The 20,044-nt window shown below is 43.6% G+C and overlaps 1 protein-coding gene and 1 long non-coding RNA gene across 2 annotated transcripts in view; one reads left to right on the forward strand and one right to left on the reverse strand.

Annotated features, from left to right (window-relative positions):
- The window catches only part of TBL1XR1 (transducin beta like 1 X-linked receptor 1), a 405,824-nt gene that overhangs the window by 218,917 nt on the left and 166,863 nt on the right, over positions 1-20,044 (reverse strand).
- LOC115479110 lies at positions 6,928-18,784 on the forward strand. Its single transcript, XR_003943610.1, has 3 exons — positions 6,928-6,937; positions 15,573-15,576; positions 18,681-18,784. It is a non-coding gene; the product is annotated as an uncharacterized LOC115479110 (long non-coding RNA).

Consider the following 20,044-nt stretch of genomic DNA (forward strand, 5'->3'; position numbering starts at 1 on the left):
TCCAGGGCAAGGCCAAGTGGTTAGAGCAGCAGACTGGGGAATCAGAGGACTCAAGTTCATAACCGCACCATAGCCCCTTCAGACCTCAGGCAAGGCACTTAACCCTCCATTACACTGGAATGGCCAGGGATGGCACTGGAAACCTTGCCCCATTCAGGGTCTACTATCAACCATCACACTTGTACTGGCTCCATAAGAATTTCACAGCTCACTTCTTGTGGGCATCAGGTGCTATTTAGCTACAACTTTACAGAGACAGCACCTTAGAAATACAGAACAAGTCAGACTGCTACAGATCCCTACACAGAATACACAAAACTAGCAGAATACCACACCTTGGGCATTTGCATAAAACATAGACAGACCCTCAGTAAATATGAAACAAGAGACCACACATGAATAGAGATATGAAGACAAAAAGACAACTGGAAACTTCAAAAAGACAGGTGCTTCATGTACAGCAATACTAGAGAAACACAAGAAATGTAAGGTATCAGAGAAGCACATTTGCCAAAATTGACATATTTCAATATATTCAGAATAAATATTGGGTTTGGTTTTTTTTTTTTTTTTTTGGGGGGGGGGGGGGGGGGGGGGGGGGGTTACCTCTCGTCTGAGCATTTTAGTTTTTTCCATTTGCTTTGGTCCCAGTTCTGCTTTTCTCTTATCAGGGTCTCCTGTTTCACATTTCCTCTCTCCATATCCACCAACCATCTTCCTTCTGTATCCCTAATGTGTTCTGGCTGTCCAGCATCTCCCCTCTATGTCCCTGCATCAATCCTCCCCCAATATTCCCCATCTGCCCTCTGTATCTAGCATTGTCCCTCTGTATCCCTGTCCCTATGCTCCCCTCCATGCCCAACATCTTGTCTCTGTCCCTGTCCTATCCCTTCCCCAGTTTATCTCCTCTCTTCCCCTTCTCCCACACCGAACAACATGGGGCCAGCATCTCTCCTCTCTCTTTTGCCTCCCCCTCCCCCAGTTTGGCCTCTCTCCCTCTCTCTTCCCTGATTACCTGGTACTGTCTCTCTCTCTTCCTCCCTCTACTCCCCCTTCCCAAAGTCCAGCACCTCTCCCCATTTCTTCTTTCCTTCCTTGGTCCAGTATTCTTCACAACTTACTCTCGTACTCTACCCCCACTCCAATCTTGCATCTCTCTCTCCCCCCCCCCCCCCCCCCACACTTTATAGATTGCAGGTCTGGCATTTCCTTCTTCTGCCCCCCCCCCCCCAAAAAAAAATGGGTCTAGGTTCTCCTCTTGCCTTCCACATGCCTGGTTTCTCCCCCTCCCCCCCCCCCCCCCCCCCCCCCCCCCACAGGGAGCCAGGACAGTAGCAGAGAGAAGCCCCAGGCAGCTGGAACTAATTGTCTTCCTGGACGACAATGACTCACTGCTTTTGGATGACCATGGGAAAGAAGAGCGGAGAGAGAGAGAGATGCTTCTGAATCCGCAGGAGCCTGGGGGCAAAGAAAGAATTACACTGAGCTGCCAGATTCAAGGAAGAGATAGACGCCGGACCTTGAGACAGGAAGACTGAAGGAAGAAAACAGTTTTTCTGATCCCGGTTTTAATGCTCTACTGGTAGCCAGTCTGGCCATTTAAAAAAACAGCTAGTTGGCAACCCTATCTGGCACACAGGGATACTTGCTACTGAATTTGTTTGTATTTAATAATCAAAATATATTCTCACCCAGTTATTAATAGACTCTCTCTCTCATCATTAGGATCTAATCACATCTTGCATATAAGCTGTAGCAAAAATACAGAACTTCCTAAGGACTTCACAAACTTTCTCAGCACTGTATCTCAAAACAGGAAATGACTTCAAACAAGATTGCCTGGAAAGAAAGTGGTATCCAGGAGTGATCAAACTGACCAGGAGAAACATAGAAATACCACATATACTCATCTATAAGTTGAGAAATTTTGACTTCAAAATCCCATCAATAAACCAGAATAGTCTTTATCCATGGGTCATTCTTATCAGTAATATCAAAAAAAATATTTTGCTAATAGTCAACAACTGGACATCCCATCAGTCTGCTAAATCTCTTAATTAACAAAAACTTCAACTGCCCGGGGGAGGACCTAATATGACATATAACCCCCTAATGGGCTTCTATCACCGGTTTCCTAACTCCAGAAAAAAGAAACAGCAGAAAACTCCTCCACAACATGGAGATAAAGTTGTCCCAAAAAACCCGGAATCAAAACTTAATACAGGAATAGACTGAATCTACTCTCATGAACCTACTCTTTGATTTAAAGGCCTCCATGTGGTGGAGTTGTTTCCTGCTGTTCCTTTTACTGGAATTGGGAAAGCGGTGATAAAAAACCATTAGGGGGAATATAAGGTCATATTAGGACCTTCCCCGGGCAGTTGAAGTTTCAATTTGTTAATTAAAATATTTAGCAAGATGATGATTATATATATATATATATATATATATATATATATATATATATATATATATATATATATATATATATATATATATATATAGTTTGGATATTTTGCTTATGTCTTTTTAAAGTGTTTCTCATGAAAATTTGGTCATTCTTATCAGTGCCATAGCACTCTTGATATTGCTAGCTTCATGGAATTATGGTGAACAGACTGGCTGTGCTGAAGTTGCAAAAGAAGATACAACCAGTGCTATATATGTCCCTGGTGTGTGAAGAAATCTTATTCAGGGTGAACTTGAACAGTGTTCAAATGAAAAAGAAGAAGTTTGAAGGGAGGTATGCAAGTGAGACTGGGGAGTGATAACAAATAGTAGTGATTGTTTAAAATCTGTAAATGTTCTGAGCGACGTGTGCATAATTATCAGGTGACATGAAGACAACTACATCTGCCATTTGATTGAATCTACTGCCTGAGCCATCAGCCAAAGAGGAAATTTAGCCGAGACGGTGTTGAAAGAGTTAGTGAGTGAAATTCTGACTACTTTTTGGTTTTGTTTTGGGTTGGTTTTTTTTTTTTTTTTTGGGGGGGGGGGGGGTTTGATAAAACAGGAGTGTGTGGGGGTGCAGAGAAGGAAAAATTATATCTTACCTGATCATGTTCTTTCCTTTAGTCACAACAGATGAATCCAGAGACTTGTGGCTTATTACTATCTACCAGCTGGTGGCAATAGACTGAACTCTGACATATAGGATGGTATGTTCCTTGGTCAGTTAATATTTCTCGCAACAGAGCTGAAGAAATTATTAGAATATAAATATTTCTCCTTCCTCACAGGACATGAACTGTTACATTGCACAACTAGGAAACAACAAATCTAAACAGAGAAACAGACTGAAGTGATACTGCAGATCTAGGGTGGGGATCTGAATTCATCAGCTGTGACTAAAGGAAAGAAAATTATCAGGTAAGATAAAATATTTTTCATTCCATGTCATCAGTAGCAGATAAATCCAAAGACTTATAGGATGTAGCAAAGCTGTCCTCAAACGGGGCAGGAATCAGAAACACCCACAGAAAGCACTGATGCTACAAAAGATGCTTCCGTCCATGCCAAAACATCCACGCGATAATGTTTGGGAAAAAGTATGCAAAGAGGACCACATAACTGATCTACAGATTTCTTCTAGTGAAAAGGCACGAGACTCCACCTATGATGTGAAAAGAGCTCTGGAAGAATAAGCCTTGAGGGGCGCTGGAAGCAGTTTCCCCAACAGCATATACAAGGAAGCAATAGATTCCCTAATCCATCGGGCAATGGTTGCTTTCGAAGCTGCATTTCCTCGATTTGGACCCACAAGGATGACAAGATGATCAGATCGCCAAAAATCATTGGTAACCTGAAGATACTGAGGAGAGCACCACGAACATCCAGAAGATGCAATGAAGCAAAATTCCTTCCCATAATCCTCTCTTAAAGGAGGGAAGATACAAAGGTCAATTCACATGAACAGATATTACTTTAGGAAGAAAGGAAGAAAGAGTTCAAATAGTAATCCCAACTTTGGTGAAGTGGAGGAACGGATCTCTACAGGAGAGAGCTTGAAGCTCAGAAATCTGTTATGTAGAAAAAATCGCTACCAGAAAAACTGATTTTTAGCATAAGATCCTTTAGAGTAGCTTTACAAAGGGGCTGAAAGGTTGGCTTCTGTAGTGATTTAAGTACCAGATTAAGATGCCACTAAGGACAAAGAAGTTTAAGAGGAGGCTTCAATTGATTAACTCCTTACGGGAACGAACAGTGTCAGGATGCGCAGCCAGAAAGGAATTCATAAGTCACCAACGGTAGAAAGCTAAGGCTCGTACTTGCACCCTTAGAGTAGTTTAAGACATAGCTTCCTTTTATAGTTAGTTAGCTCTGTGATTTAGGCAGCGGTAGATGGGTTCCTTGATAGGATTAAGATGTCTAGGGGCAAATGTATTCACTGCTATGTTTATTTGAAACTCAATAAACAAATTGCAAAATAAATAAATAAATAAGATGTCCTGCAAGAAGAGTGCAGGATGGTAAGGAAGAGGGCAGGGGAGAAATAGCTCTTTCCGAGCATCAAGTTTCAAATACTTCCCAAACTAGCGCATAAGCTGACAAAGCTGAACACTTCCTTGCATGAACAAGGTTGTAATCACCTGATCTGAATTACCTTTCTTCCTTAACATTGACCTCTCAAGAGCAAGCCATAAACACCAAGCAAGTCAGATCTTGCATCTGAATGGGACCTTTCAACAAGAGACTTGGATAACAAGGGAGACAAAAGACGAAATGGGTTGTCTAACAGGAGATGAGTTAGGTCTGCACACCAAGGCCTTCTGGACTAATCCGTAACAATCAGGATTACTAGGCCTGGATGAAGAACGACCCTGTGAAGTACTCTGCCTATCATGGACCAAGGAAGGAGGATATATAGAGGTTCCGATTCCGACCACAGTTATCACAGCATACAGTTATCACAGCATCTATCTCCTCTGAACCATACTCTCTTCTCCTGCTGACAAACCTGGGGACCTTGGCATTGTGACGAGATGCCATGAGATCCAGACTGGAGCTGCACCACTTCTGTATGATGAGGTGAAAGACTTGAATTGACAACGCCCATTTCTCCTAGGTCTAGAGAGTTCTTGCACAGATAGTCCGCTTGAACATTCAGAGATACAGCAATGTGAGCTGCAGAAATCTGAAGCAAATGTGTTTCCACCCAGTTTAGCAGCATGCAAGACTTGGTCGCCAATGGAACACTGCAAGTACCTCCTTGCCTATTTATGTAGGCCACAGTCGTTAGATTGTCCAACAGAATGCAGTCCCATTTGCCCTAAAAGAAGGGCTGAAAAGCCAGAATGGCCATGTGAACTGCCCTGAGCTAATAAGTACGTAGTATGCAAGTGTTGCCATACTGGGACAGACCGAAGGTCCATAAAGCCCAGCATCCTGTTTCCAAGAATGATCAATCCAGGTTACAAGTATCTGGCAAGATCCCCAAAAAATACAGTACATTTTATGCTGCTTATCCTAGAAATACTGTCAAAATTGTGGTGGCGTTAGTCTACTAGACATATAACCGATATACAACCAATCAATAGTAGAGTTCGAATAGTGCCAGATGGTCACAAGATTGATTTGTTTTAGGGAAGTCTCATACAGTCACTAGGCAATTCTTTTACCATTCATCTGGTATGCCTGATCGCTGTGACAATTATAATCTTAGACAACCCCCAATCCCATCCGTGACTACTGAAATAATTTTTTAATTAATTTTTGCTGCTTATTTTATGCTTAGCTGAATTTCTTTCAAGTGACCAATATTGTGTCAATTATAGTGGAGATGACTTCTGTATAACACTTATCTGTGCATGTGAACTTGTGCGATCCCAGGAGTAATAAATAGCCCGACAGGTGCCTGTTTCGCTTCAGTGCTTTGTCAAGGGAACATCAGTCTATCTCTCTATCCTAGAAATAAGCAGTGGCAAGTCCCATCTTATTTATTATCTCATTTGTACCCCACAGTTTCCCAACAGTGTCAGGCTCAATGTGGCTTACAGTGAACTACAGAGGCAGACACCAATGCAGTGAAATGAAGCTAATACAGCAGAAAACCCTTCAAGAGAGAATGGGGTAGGAATGGATGGAAGGAGTAGGAAAACCAGGAGGGAAGAGAGAAGGGGAATGTGTCCAAAATGTCTCTAGATCGATGCGCATCCAACAGTGGAGACACATGCAGAGGCCATGGGTTAAGCATTTCCAAATAACATGGTCTTTAAAGATTTCCTGAAAGTTAGATGGTTGGGGATGGTTTTTACGGTTTTCGGCAAAGAGTTCCAAAGCTGAGTGCTGATGAAAGAGAAGGATGTAGCATACGTGTATTTGTACTTGATGCTGTTGCATTTTGGATAATGAAGGCTAAGATACGAACGGGAGAGTCTGAATGTATTCCTGAGAGGTAGGATGATGAGATCTATCATGTAGCCAGGTACCTCACTATATAGGATTTTATGAACTAGAGAGCAGAGTTTAAAGGAGATTCGATCCTTGACAGGAAGCCAATGCAGTTTCTCTCAGAGGGGCGTGGTACTTTCAAATTCCACAGACCAATTTAGCCGCTGTATTTTGGGCCGTCTGCAGTTTCTTAATGAGGTGCTTTTTACATCCAGCATAAACCCTGTTACAGTAATCCAGATGGCAGAGAACGACAGATTGTATGAGGTTGCGAAAGACCTCTCGAGGGAAAAATGGTTTTATTCGTTTTAGTTACCACAGCAAGAAGAACATCTTCTTTGCGGTGGCATTAACATGTTGTTCGAGTGAAAGTGAGCGGTCAAGGGTGACTCCCAAAATTTTGAGGCTGTCCAGGATAGGAAGGTTTAGGGTGGGGGTGATTAATGTTGAAGGTCTGTACTTGTGCTGTGATGATAGTAGAAGGAAGTGTGTTTTGTCAGCATTCAGTTTGAGTTTGAAAGAAGATGCCCAAAAGTACATTGTTGTTAATGGCTTTTGGACTTTTCTTTAGGAAGCTATCCAAAACTTTTTTAAACCCCACTAAGTTAACTGCTTTTACCGTATTCTCTGGCAACGAATTCCAGAGTTGAATTACACGTCCAATGAATAAATATTTTACTACTTTGTAGGTTCAAGTGCCCTCTAGTCCTAGTAGTTTTGGAAAGAGTAAACAAGCGATTCACGTCTACCCATTCTACTGCACCATCATTTTATAGACCTCTACCATATCTCCCCTCAGCCGTCTTTTCTCCAAGCTGAACAGCCCTAACCGCTTTAGCCTTTCCTCATAGGGTAGTAATCCCATCCCCTTTATCATTTTCATCGCCCTTCTCTGTACCTTTTCTAATTCCACTACATCTTTTTTGAGATGCGGGGACCAGAATTGCATACAGTATTCGCGGTGCGGTCGCACCATGGAGCAATACAAAGGTATAATTTTTGTTTTCCATTCCTTTCCTAATACGCAAGGGTAAATTAGGCCTTACCTGCTAATTTGCTTTCCTTTAGTCCCTCCAGACCGGCCCAGAATGTGACTGATGGGTTGTGTACGCCTTCCAGTAGGTGGAGACTGAAAAAAAAACTGTGACTCTAGCGAGCCAATAAGAGCCCTTGTCAGCTAGAGAAAGATCCAGTAATAAAGTACCAAAGTAGAAGAAAAGTCATACAATAAAAGCATAACCTGTGCATCCAAAAAACCTGAGCAGCCACCGGCACATTGCCAACATAGAGTGAGTGACTGCAACATAACATGGTCTTTCAAAGAGGACACTTAGTAAACCAGAAAACATTTCTTTTAATTATTTATTTTAATACCGAAATAAACTAGCAACACAGCTCCAACAAAGAATTTGTAACTTCTGAAACACGGATACCTGAAGGGAGGGATCTGGGCCGGTCCTGAGGGACTAAAGGAAAGCAAATTAGCAGCTAAGGCCTAATTTACCCTTCCTTAGCGTCCCTCTGGACCAGCCCAGAATGTGACTGATGGGAAGTAAAGCAGTGCAATTATAGGAGGGACCCTAGCAGCCCCACCGACAAAACACTCGCTCCGAAAGCAACCTGATGATGGCTGAGAACGTTCAAACGGTAGTGCTTAGAAAAAGAGTACAAAAACGACCAGGTCGCCGCCCTACAAACGTCCTCTGGTGGCACCAAACAATGCTCTGCCCAAGAGGCTGCCTGACCTCTTGTAGAGTGAGCCTTAACATGCTCTGGAACAGGTTTCCAAGAAAGAAGATAAGCTGAAGCAATCAGTTCTTTAAGCCATCGAGAAAGGTCATGAACCCCTTACGCGCACCTCCAATCAGAACAAATAAACGATCAGATCGCCGGAAGTGATCAGTAGACTTAATATAGCGTTTCAACACCCATTTGACATCCAAACACTTTAAAAGCCGCTGCTCCTCTGAGCCGGAAAAAGAACCTAACACAGGCAAGACCACCGGCTGAGAAACATAAAATCGAGATACTACCTTGGGGAGAAAAGAAGGGACTGGCCGCAACACTACCCTATCTGAACAAAACTCCAAGAACGGCAATCTGCACAACAACGCCTGCAACTCTGAAACCCGCCTAGCCGAAGCAACGGCCACCAAAAATACTGTCTTTAGAGTCAAGTCCTTCAAAGTACAGGACGACAAAGGCTCGAAAGGGGGCTTAGTAAGAACTGTAAGCACCAAATTGAGATCCCAACGAGGAAAAGAACATTGCGAGGGAGGACAAAGGAGATTAACTCCCCGCAAAAAACGTACCACCATCAGGATGACTAGCTAGAGACTTCCCTTGGATGCGACCACGAAAACAAGTCAAGGCCGCAATCTGCACCTTAAGAGAAGCCAAAGCAAGACCTTTGTCAAAACCTCGCTGCAAAAAATCTAAAATTTGCAGAACCGAAGCAGTAAAAGGAAATAGACAAAACTCCTGACACCAGTCCTCAAATATCCTGCAAGTGCGCACATAATTCAAAGAGGTAGAATGGCGACGAGAGCGAAGCACAGTAGTAATGACCTGAGCGGAATAGCCTTTCTTAATCAGTTTAGTCCTTTCAAGAGCCAGGCCGTAAGACAGAATTGATCCGGATCGGGATGAACGACCGGACCCTGCGACAAGAGATCTTGCATGACCGGAAGTCTGAAAGGAAGATCCACCAGAAGACGTCGAAGGTCGGCGTACCACGGCCTTCAAGGCCAATCCGGTGCCACCAAAATCAGACGTCCCCTGTGCGTCTCGACCTTGTGAAGATGCCCTATCAGAAGCCATGGAGGAAAGGCATACATTAAACCGGCCGGCCAGGATTGGAGAAGAGCGTCCATGCCCTGCGCTTTTGGATCCTTGTGACTGAAGAACAGAGGAAGTTTTGCATTGCCGGAGGAGGCAAACAGATCCATCCTAGGAGACCCCCAACGATCGACCAGGAGCTGAAACGCCACTGCGCTTAATGAACACTCTCCGGGATCGAGTATGTGACGACTGAGAAAGTCTGCTTGAACATTTAGTACTCCTGCTACATGCACCGCTGATAAAGCCACCAGATGGATCTCCACCCATTGAAGTAACAGCGACTCCTCTCGTTCCAATGGTAGGCTCCTCGTCCTTCCTTGTCGATTGATATATGCTACCACTATGGCATTGTCTGACATTACTCGTACTGCCTGGCCTCTCAGAAGATGAAGAAACCTTTGGAGAGAAAGACGAAATGCTCTGGTCTCCAATAGATTGATGGAGCATAATGTCTCCTGATGAGACCAGAGACCCTGAGCAAACTGCCCTTGACAACAGTGAGCTCCGCAGCCTTGGAGACTGGCATCTGTCGTCAGCACAGACCATCTGGGCTGATCTAGAGGCATGCCTTTGGTCACATTGGCCTCTCGAAGCCACCACCGCAGACTGGTCTTCACCTGGAGCAAAAGTAGCAGTTGTTGATGAAGAGAAGACAATCCGTCTGGGACAACCATCTGGACAGCAGAGACCACTGGAGAATTCTCATGTGAGCTCTGGCCCACGGAACCACCTTGATTGATGCTGCCATGGACCCCAGAACTTGAAGATAGTCCCTTGTGGACGGTGACTGCAACTGCAGAAAATGACAAATCTGAGTCTGCAACTTGAGAACACGGGCCGGAGGAAGAAACACCCGACCCTGGTTTGTGTCTAATAGGACCCCCAGATACTCCAACGACTGAGAAGGCCGAAGATGGCTCTTCTGCACATTGGCAACCCAACCTAGGGACTGTAAAAATTCTACTACCCGAGCAGTCACCTGAACACTCTCGTTGTACGACTTTGCCCGGATCAACCAATCATCTAAGTAAGGATAGACTAAAATACTTTCCTTTCTGACAGCCGCAGCCACTACTACCATGAACTTGGTAAACGTGCAAGGAGCAGTCGCCAGCCCGAAGGGAAGAGCCCGAAACTGAAAATGGTAACCCAGCACTGCAAAACGAAGAAACCTCTGATGAGCAGGACGAATAGGAATGTGGAAATAGGCTTCTGTAAGATCGAGAGAAGTGAGGAACTCCCCAGACCTGATCGCAAAAATGACAGACCTCAAAGTCTCCATAGGAAACGAAGGCACTTTGAGTGCTCGATTGACCGCTTTGAGGTCCAAAATTGGCAGGAAGGAGCCTTCCTTCTTCGGCACTAGAAAGTAAATGGAGCAACAGCCTTGAAGCTGCTCCGCCAAGGGAGCCATTTGTCTCGAAGATCCAGAAGCCTGCTGAGGGTATCCCTGTCAGCTATGGCCTTGCTGCGAGAACAGCACAGAGATTCTAGGAAAGCATCCGACAAAGGGAGAGCAAACTCTAAAGCGTACCATTCTCGAATAACCTCTAAAACCTACCGGTCCGAAGTAATCTGGGCCCACCTCTCTTGAAATTGTGCCAACTGAGTACCCACTTGTACAAGAGGCTGGACCCGCAAAACTTCATTGTTGAGAGCGGGAAAAGGAGGAAAGGGAAGTTGCCGCTTCTCGACCTCCATGAAAGGACTGAGTCCTCTGAAAACATCTGGAGTGTTGTCCTTGAAAAACTCTGCCTGGCCGAAAACGACGAAAATCACGGCCTCTACCCCGACTTGAAAAAGTACCACGACCAGAACCCTGTGGACGATCCTCCAGTAACCTAGAAACTTTAGCCTCACCTAGGCTATGCACTAATTTATCTAATTCGTCTCCAAACAGAAAAGAACCTTTAAAGGAAAATTTACTAAGCTTGGACTTAGAAGCCGCATCAGTTGACCAACCACGCAGCCAAAGTGTACATCGGGCCACCACAGGAAGAGCCATAGGCTTAGAAGCCCAAAGCAAATCATAAACTGGGTCATTCCATGTCAAGTGGTCTGGTGGTCCCTGCGCGACCATCATGGATTTTGATGAAATTTTCTGTGAACATTCATACAAGTCCCCAATGAACATTGGTAAAGTTTTACGTTCGCTGATGCAATACTTGCTGAGATATAGTAATCTGTTTGACCCCATATTGCAGCCTTCTATGGTATGACTCCGAGATTTCGGAACTTTGAGACATTATCTCCGGCAATATTTTGTTGAGAGAAACAAAACTTGGCCATCTTGTACAACTTTTTGCGCTCTATTAAACAAAATAAAAAAAAATCTTCATGAGCGATTTCCATGAAGAAAACTTGGAGCAAATTTGGTCCGAAAAATTTGCAGCACGAAAAAATTGTAAGGTTTGGCTTTTTATATCTCTGGGATTAAAGGTGTGATAAACGTGAAACTTTGCACACAACAACTTATCAACACAAGGTTTTTTAATATAAAATTTCATTCTACTAATATTTTCCATTAGTTCACAAACAGTGTAAAGTTGATGATTTTTGCAAAAACGCCCAAAATAGGGTATTTTTAGCCCACTTTTACAAAAAAAGACCTTCTGAAAACTCTTTTTAATCATTTTCATTAGAAAGAGCATGTTTCAAACCCCTTAAAAAATTAAGGATGGCTTTTCATCGCCTTGTCGATTTATGTAGGCCACTGCTGTCGTATTGTCCGACAGAACTCTGACAGCCAGTCCCTCCAGGGTCGTGTAAAAGGCAAGAAGTACCTGGAATATCGCTTTCAACTCCAAGCGATTGATGGACCACTCTGACTCCTCAGGTGTCCAGAAACCCTGGGCATGCCTTCCCTGGCAATGTGCTCCCCAGCCCTGCAGGCTGGCATCTGTTACCACCAGGCACCAAGAGGGAAGTGCTAGCGGCATTCCTCGCCGCAACATGCTGTCTGAGAGCCACCACTCCATACTGAGCCGGGCCACAGGGAGCCACGTGAGTCTGCGCTGGTAATCTTGAGATATTGGAGACCATCGTTGAAGCAGGGAACACTGCAGAGATCTCAGATGCGCTCTCGCCCATGGCACCACTTCCAAGGTGGGCGTCATCGACCACAACAGCTGGACTATGTCCCAAGCTCGCGGGCGAGGCATCCTCAGGAGCAGAGAGACCTGGTTCTGAAGCTTGCACCGCCTTTGCTCGGGTAGAAAGACAAACCCCGAGGCTGTGTCGAACTGGACCCCCAAATATTCTAGAGATTGAGAAGGGGTCAGGTGACTTTTGGGTATACTGACGACCCAGCCCACAGATCAACTGTCTTCCAAATTATGGGCTCCCCAAATGATGCCTATGTGTCACACTGTGGTTCATAATTGTTACAAATGTTTTCTGTATACACCTAAACGAGGACCTGTCATTCCTTCAGGTCATTTACCTGTTGTCCAGGGACCTGGTATATTGATTTCACAGATATGCTGACACCTGTTCGTGGTAAACGGTATCTGCTTGTCTGCGTGGACGCTTTCTCTAGGTGGGTGGAAGCTTTCCCTTGCTCTAGAGAAACCGCACAAACTATGGCACAATCACTGTGCAATGAAATTATTCCTCGATTTGGTATTCCTGGCAAAATAACCACAGATAATGGTACACACTTTGTAAATGAACTGCTGCAGAATCTCCTTCCAGCACTTGGCATTACTCACAGAACTGTCTGTGTCTACAAACCCACCAGTAATGGTTTGGTAGAAAGATACAATGGATTGCTGAAAACCAAAATGCGTCAGCTTATGGCAAATGGGATAAAGAATTGGCTTGATGCCCTCCCACTGGCACTCTTATCACTTCGTGCCACTCCATCCTCTTCCCTTAAACTGACGCCTTTCCAATTATGTACAGGTCGCCCAATGCGACTTCTACCTGGCAATCCAGACACTCAAGTGCCCGATCAATACTCAGTATACTGGGATATCTTGCAGACTATTGTAAGTTCTCTGTCCTCAATTCCACAGGCCATTTCGGACAGAAGAGGGGATTGTGATGCCAATAGATCTCCCCCTTACAAAGTGGGCGATCTAGTGCATCGGCGTTATTACACGCACAAAACTTGGCGAGATCCCATCTACGTTGGCCCCTTCAAGATAGAAGCTCTGTCAGCTACAGCTGCTAAGCTTGAGGACCACACATCCTGGGTCCATCTGAAAGATATACGAGTCTACCCGAATACCGAATCAGGCCTCCTGGATGTTTCCATTGATGTTTCCAGCACAGCAGCCACTGGAGAGACCTGTCCCACCACGAACCCCATCTCCACCGCCACTGAACCCAAGACCACCGACCCCACATCCAACACTCTTAAACCATCTTGATCAACTCGACCAAAGACTTAACCACTTAATCAACTTAGACCATCCATCTCCTGAATCGCACCTCCTTGATCTGGCTGACAGTCATCCAAACCTTCGCAGAATCTCCAGAGTCACCATCTGAACAACCACCTGTATTTGAACCAGCTTTTGAGTTGCCATCCTCACCTCCACCTCCCACTGTTCCAGCATTCCACTTCCCTACGTTGATCTTCGCATCCGTCTCATCCGAATCCGTAACCTTGCAGAAGATCTCACCCAAGTCCGCAACTTAGCAGGACAGTTGAATCTGGAAGAACAAGAGTCTGTTGCGTTTTCAACAGTACAGAATTTGCACAGCAACATCAGTGAGCTGCTCGACATTCTACATTTGTACTTCCCGAATCAAGCCAGATAAATGCCACAGCAAGTTCCGCCGCTGTTCACTCCAGAGGAACTCATTCCCTTACAGACTATTTCTTTACATAAAGTTCCTATTCCAATACCACCTTTCCCAACCACTCCTGTGAAAGTTTTAATACCACCACCCTCCCCCGCTGGTAAAGTTCTCCGCAGGGAACCAACTGCTGAGAACCTTGCTGCCCTTGACGCTATCAAAGAACCAGATCCACAAACAACTGAACTTTACCCTGTTGACACGTGTGACTCTGAGCAGTTATCTGAAACCAATACCCATTGGTCCAACGACTTTGACGAACCTTATCTGGAAGACGACACCATTCCAGACGACACGGACGCAAACAGCACCGTGGCAAGTGTTGTTTCAGCAGCAGTTACGGTGTTACATCAGTACACCCTCTTCTTCTGCTTTCCATCTGCTCGACTGTTTGCTGTTGGACTTGTGTGCATGATCCTACTTTGTATAGGTTTGGTTTTGTTTCTCACTACCTTGTTTACCTATACTGCTGACAGTAACCTCTTAGATCTTTGGATCTCACTCACTGCCTTTCCCACTGGCAACGTTACTTTGCCCGTTGGAAACGCCACGGTACTTGCAACCACTTCGGTACTTGCAACTACCCCAGCGGTACTTGCGACTACTTCGGTACTTGCAACTACCCCAGCAGTACTTGCAACTACTTCTGTACTTGCAACTGCTCCTGCTTCTCCACCTACTACAGCAGCCTACACAGAACCCCAACAGTACACCACATTCACACACTTGTTTGGACACACATCCCTCCAAACGATCAAAAAGATCAGTCCCCTTGCCACCAGTATTCCCACTCCCTGGGCAGACACATCTGCCACAACAGACTTTTCAACTGGCAATCCTGCAGTGCCTATTGAAAACGCTGCGACTATTCCTGTCCTTACTGATTCTCCTGTTTTGCATTCTACAAGTGTTTCCGATACTAACAGTAGCTCGGACAATATTGTCCCCACTATTACAAATACTTTTGAGGATAATATTACCTTGTTTGAATTGCGAACCTCCCCTCCTCCTTATCCTGTGGTTCCTACTAGTGACGTTCCTCCTCCCACGAATACTACCTTAGCCACTTCGAGTACCACAGTCCCCGCTACTCGTCCTCCCAGATAGCTCACCATCCCAAAGTAGCTATCAATATATGTCCCAGAACAGACCAGATAACCAGCCTTCTCCACCTGATTCTCCCCCACCGTCGCCTTTAAATTAAGTGAACAGTTAATCCCTGAACCCCCAGAGTACCTTTTTGATCCAAGAGAATTGATACATCCCCATTGGGACCCAGCTCCAGAAGACGATCCCAATTGGGACCCCTTCACACGATTTCAAACATTGTGTGAACCCTTATTTGAGAGTTGGACACTAGGTCCTAGTCGAACGGTCACACACACTCTGGTACTGTTTGGAGGAACCTTAGGTTTACAAGTTGAACAAACCGACGACCTCCTAATAAGACCAGAAACTGGTGACGTTGTAGATTTTTGGTTGATCACACACGCCGTACTGGGCACTGACTGGATACCCTTCCTGTTCATTAGAGAGGTTGGATTGGGACCTTTGGAAGTATATAGCCTTTTTGAAATCCCCGACCCTACTGAAAGAGGAGCTATTAGAATTTACCCACCCTACCCAAATTCTTCCTCATGATATATCAAGCATTGGTATACCTTGGAATACTAACTATAGCAATTGCAGTTCTGGTTAAGACCCTAGGATTAATTTTGTTACTCATTTTCATTAACCGCCAATTGCCTTTGGTACAGTCCAGATCTTACATTTAACCATGAAAACTACCAACATGAAGTGCCTAGCCCTTCTGTTGTGTGTGCTCACCATGCCTATGGTACAAGGAACAAAGGATCTAGAAAGTTTTCTGCAACAGTTTATTACCACCCCCGAAATAACATTACCCACAACTAAAGACACGACCACAATCACCCTTGATGTGTGTGCTTACACAATGTGTGGGGAACATCCCATACAGCAATATTTGTCAGCTTTTGAGGTATACCTGTGTCCCTTCTCCAATTGCGGAAGTTGGGCACAAGTATGGTGGTACACAGGCTCATGGATTCCCTACTCAGGTAGTGAGATTCCAGATCTCAAAAAGAGCATTTCTATCATGAAATTGCGAGTGAATGGCCTCTGTCCAATGACCAAATGTAATCAAGTGGCTATCACTTTCAGAGGAGTGACGGCTGTTACATACAGAACTTATTCCTTAGGAATTGACGCCTCAGGTAGAGACCCCGTTGGAAAATTTAAGATTGTTCCACCCCCAACCCAACCAGAAAAGAATCCTTTGATGCCAACAAAAATCCCAGAATTAAAGATTCCTTACCAGATTGTGCCGATTAATAATTCTAAAGATTTAATAGCATTAGAAACAGGATTTGGAGAAACAAACCTGTGGCTTGAATGGGCGCATTATACTACAAAGAGTTTGAATGTCTCTAATTGTTATTTTTGTTCCCATGCAAGAGCAGAACCAACAGTAGTTCCCTTTCCTTTAGATCTCCACAATGACCCAGATGGTTTTTGGTGTATGTTAGAGTTATTACAAATGAAAGATGATATCAACCAGACTTGTCAACATCTTAACGAGCACCACCCCTACTTACCCCCTCGGCTGAGGGTTCCACCCGCATTCAGGATTCCAGATCCTGCTACCAGATATCATACATGTCTGGAACGATATGGGGTGAAAAATACACGGTTTCTAGGAAATTTGACCAATTGTAATACAACCCTAGAAAAAGGGACTCTACGAAATCTAAATCTCACAGACTTTTCACAAGCTAGAGCAGACATATGGTGGTACTGTGGAACCCACACTATCTACCATACACTCCACAGGAGTTGGACAGGCAGATGTGCCTTAGTCAAATTGGTAATTCCAATTATAATAGCATCTTTGCTCCCTCCTCATAGCAGCTCTTCCTCACGAGTGAAGAGAAATGCAATGCCTGGATCTTTTGATGATCGGGTCTATATAGATGCAATTGGAGTTCCAAGAGGGGTTCCTGATGAGTTCAAAGCCAGAAACCAAATAGCTGCAGGATTCGAATCAGCTTTCTTTTGGTGGGCTACTATAAATAAGAATTTAGACTGGATCAACTATATATATTACAACCAGCAGAGATTTGTCAATTACACCAGAGACGCGGTTCAAGGAATTGCAACACAATTAGATGCTACCAGCAGAATGACGTTAGAAAATAGATTAGTTCTTGACCAGATTTTGGCATCGGATGGCGGAGTGTGCCGGAAAATAGGTACACAGTGTTGCACCTTTATCCCCAACAACACTGCTCCAGATGGATCAATCACCAGAGCTTTGGAAGGCTTAACCTCACTGTCACAAGAATTGGCAGAGAACTCTGGTGTTGACACATCCTGGACTGGTTGGATGGATAGAGCTTTTGGTAAATGGAAGACATTTATCATTTCAGCAGCCACTACTATAATTATAGTGGTAGCAATTTTTGTATTAGTAGGATGTTGCATAATCCCTTGTGCTAGAGGCTTAGTAGAACGCTTAATTGAAACTGCAATAATGAAAAAGACAACAGCAGGACAATATGTCCTGTACGAAAATCTCCTTCCCAACACCACAGGAGATAACACATTGGACTATCTCCCTCTGAGAAGGACCAATCGCTATGCAAATGCTAGAGACACTAGAGAGATGTCAGCAACTGTATAATCAGGTAATAGCACACAGGGATACAATATAACCATATAAAGCTTTATAAGATGATGTGATACATGAGCAAAATGTCTACATAACCTATGCAAATCTATGCAAATGTATACTCAAGATACAATCAGTATATAACCAAAGAATTTATGATTGATAACAATATATACTCACATAGGTAAGAATAAGTTAGAACCTGCATATTAAAGGGTAGAATCAAAAATATTATTATAGTAATTATAAGTTTTTGTATAACCACAGATATAGATAAGAAGGATTGAAATAATTGAAGTGGTGCCAAGATGGTAATCTCAAACCAAATAAATTTGACTGTACCAGTTCACATTAAGACTTGGAAAATTTGATGGCCTTATAGGATACCTTCTGGAATGGATGGTACCATGGTGTATTAACCCTGGTGTCACCCTATGGGATAGGGTGAAGAGGGGAATGTTAATATATGGCTTGGCTTCAGACCTACCACTGGAATAGTGGTGGGCTAAGCTACACGGCCTAAAACAACTGAAAAAGTACTGACTAGGCCAAATGACAAGCTAATGATTTCTTATATGAGAATCTGCAAAAAGCAGGTCTGAACAATGAGTCTTAACACAACCAGGTACAACTTTCTGATTGAATATAGCACCTATAATGAAAGAATAATGGGTAAAAGGAATAAAATGAGGTTCTTAAAATGGGACTTATTTTCCATAAGATGGCACACAGATCATAAGATGTTATGAAAGGTATTACAAAAGGAAGATGTGAAACTGATAAAGATATTTTGGTAAACGAGAAAAACAAAATGTTCCAAAAACATGTTGACTTTGACGGATATGGGGCAATCTCTTGAAATAGCTAGAACGGAAAGACAGATGGTACAGATGCGCATCTGGCCGGATACGAAAGTATGATCTCAGAAATTGAGAAATATTAGAAAAAAAAGGTACCTCACAATAGACTTGTATTGGGACTTGGGGCTATAAAAGAGATAAGATTTTGAGAGAGAGTTGGAGTCCTCCCCAACGCTTTCTCGGACAGCGGAGCCCTATGCGATTGAAACCAGAATGTGTTTGATGTCTGTACTTAATTGAAAAACTTGGTAAGAATAAAGCCTTCTCTCTGAAATCTATCTCTGTCTTTATTTTCAAGTATTCTTCACCTTTCATTGATACTACAAACTAAGCCACACACACAACTAACACTCAATGTCTATATAAATTACTGTTGCATTTTAATAGAATACATGTAGCTACATAGATGAACAAGGATTCACTTAGATCCTGATAGACAGAAGGCCATGGTCATGGACAGTATCCTAGACTTACGCCTTCTGATATCTACACAACAGAGATATCACTGGGATGGAATATCAAAAGGATTTAGGCAGGCAGCCCAACATATAGTGGAGGCGCAGACCCTTTGTCCCTGGAGAAGGGAATTCCTGGGGCGCTAAGAGGGCCTTTAAAATTTGCAGCTTGGACTTAGAAGCCGCATCAGTTGACCAACCACGCAGCCAAAGTGTACATCGGGCCACCACAGGAAGAGCCATAGGCTTAGAAGCCCAAAGCAAATCATAAACTGGGTCATTCCATGTCAAGTGGTCTGGTGGTCCCTGCGCGACCATCATGGATTTTGATGAAATTTTCTGTGAACATTCATACAAGTCCCCAATGAACATTGGTAAAGTTTTACGTTCGCTGATGCAATACTTGCTGAGATATAGTAATCTGTTTGACCCCATATTGCAGCCTTCTATGGTATGACTCCGAGATTTCGGAACTTTGAGACATTATCTCCGGCAATATTTTGTTGAGAGAAACAAAACTTGGCCATCTTGTACAACTTTTTGCGCTCTATTAAACAAAATAAAAAAAAATCTTCATGAGCGATTTCCATGAAGAAAACTTGGAGCAAATTTGGTCCGAAAAATTTGCAGCACGAAAAAATTGTAAGGTTTGGCTTTTTATATCTCTGGGATTAAAGGTGTGATAAACGTGAAACTTTGCACACAACAACTTATCAACACAAGGTTTTTTAATATAAAATTTCATTCTACTAATATTTTCCATTAGTTCACAAACAGTGTAAAGTTGATGATTTTTGCAAAAACGCCCAAAATAGGGTATTTTTAGCCCACTTTTACAAAAAAAGACCTTCTGAAAACTCTTTTAATCATTTTCATTAGAAAGAGCATGTTTCAAACCCCTTAAAAAATTAAGGATGGCTTTTCATCGCCTTGTCGATTTATGTAGGCCACTGCTGTCGTATTGTCCGACAGAACTCTGACAGCCAGTCCCTCCAGGGTCG

Source organism: Microcaecilia unicolor, chromosome 10 (genome assembly GCF_901765095.1).
Source record: "Microcaecilia unicolor chromosome 10, aMicUni1.1, whole genome shotgun sequence".
In the NCBI taxonomy this organism is placed as follows: domain Eukaryota; kingdom Metazoa; phylum Chordata; class Amphibia; order Gymnophiona; family Siphonopidae; genus Microcaecilia; species Microcaecilia unicolor.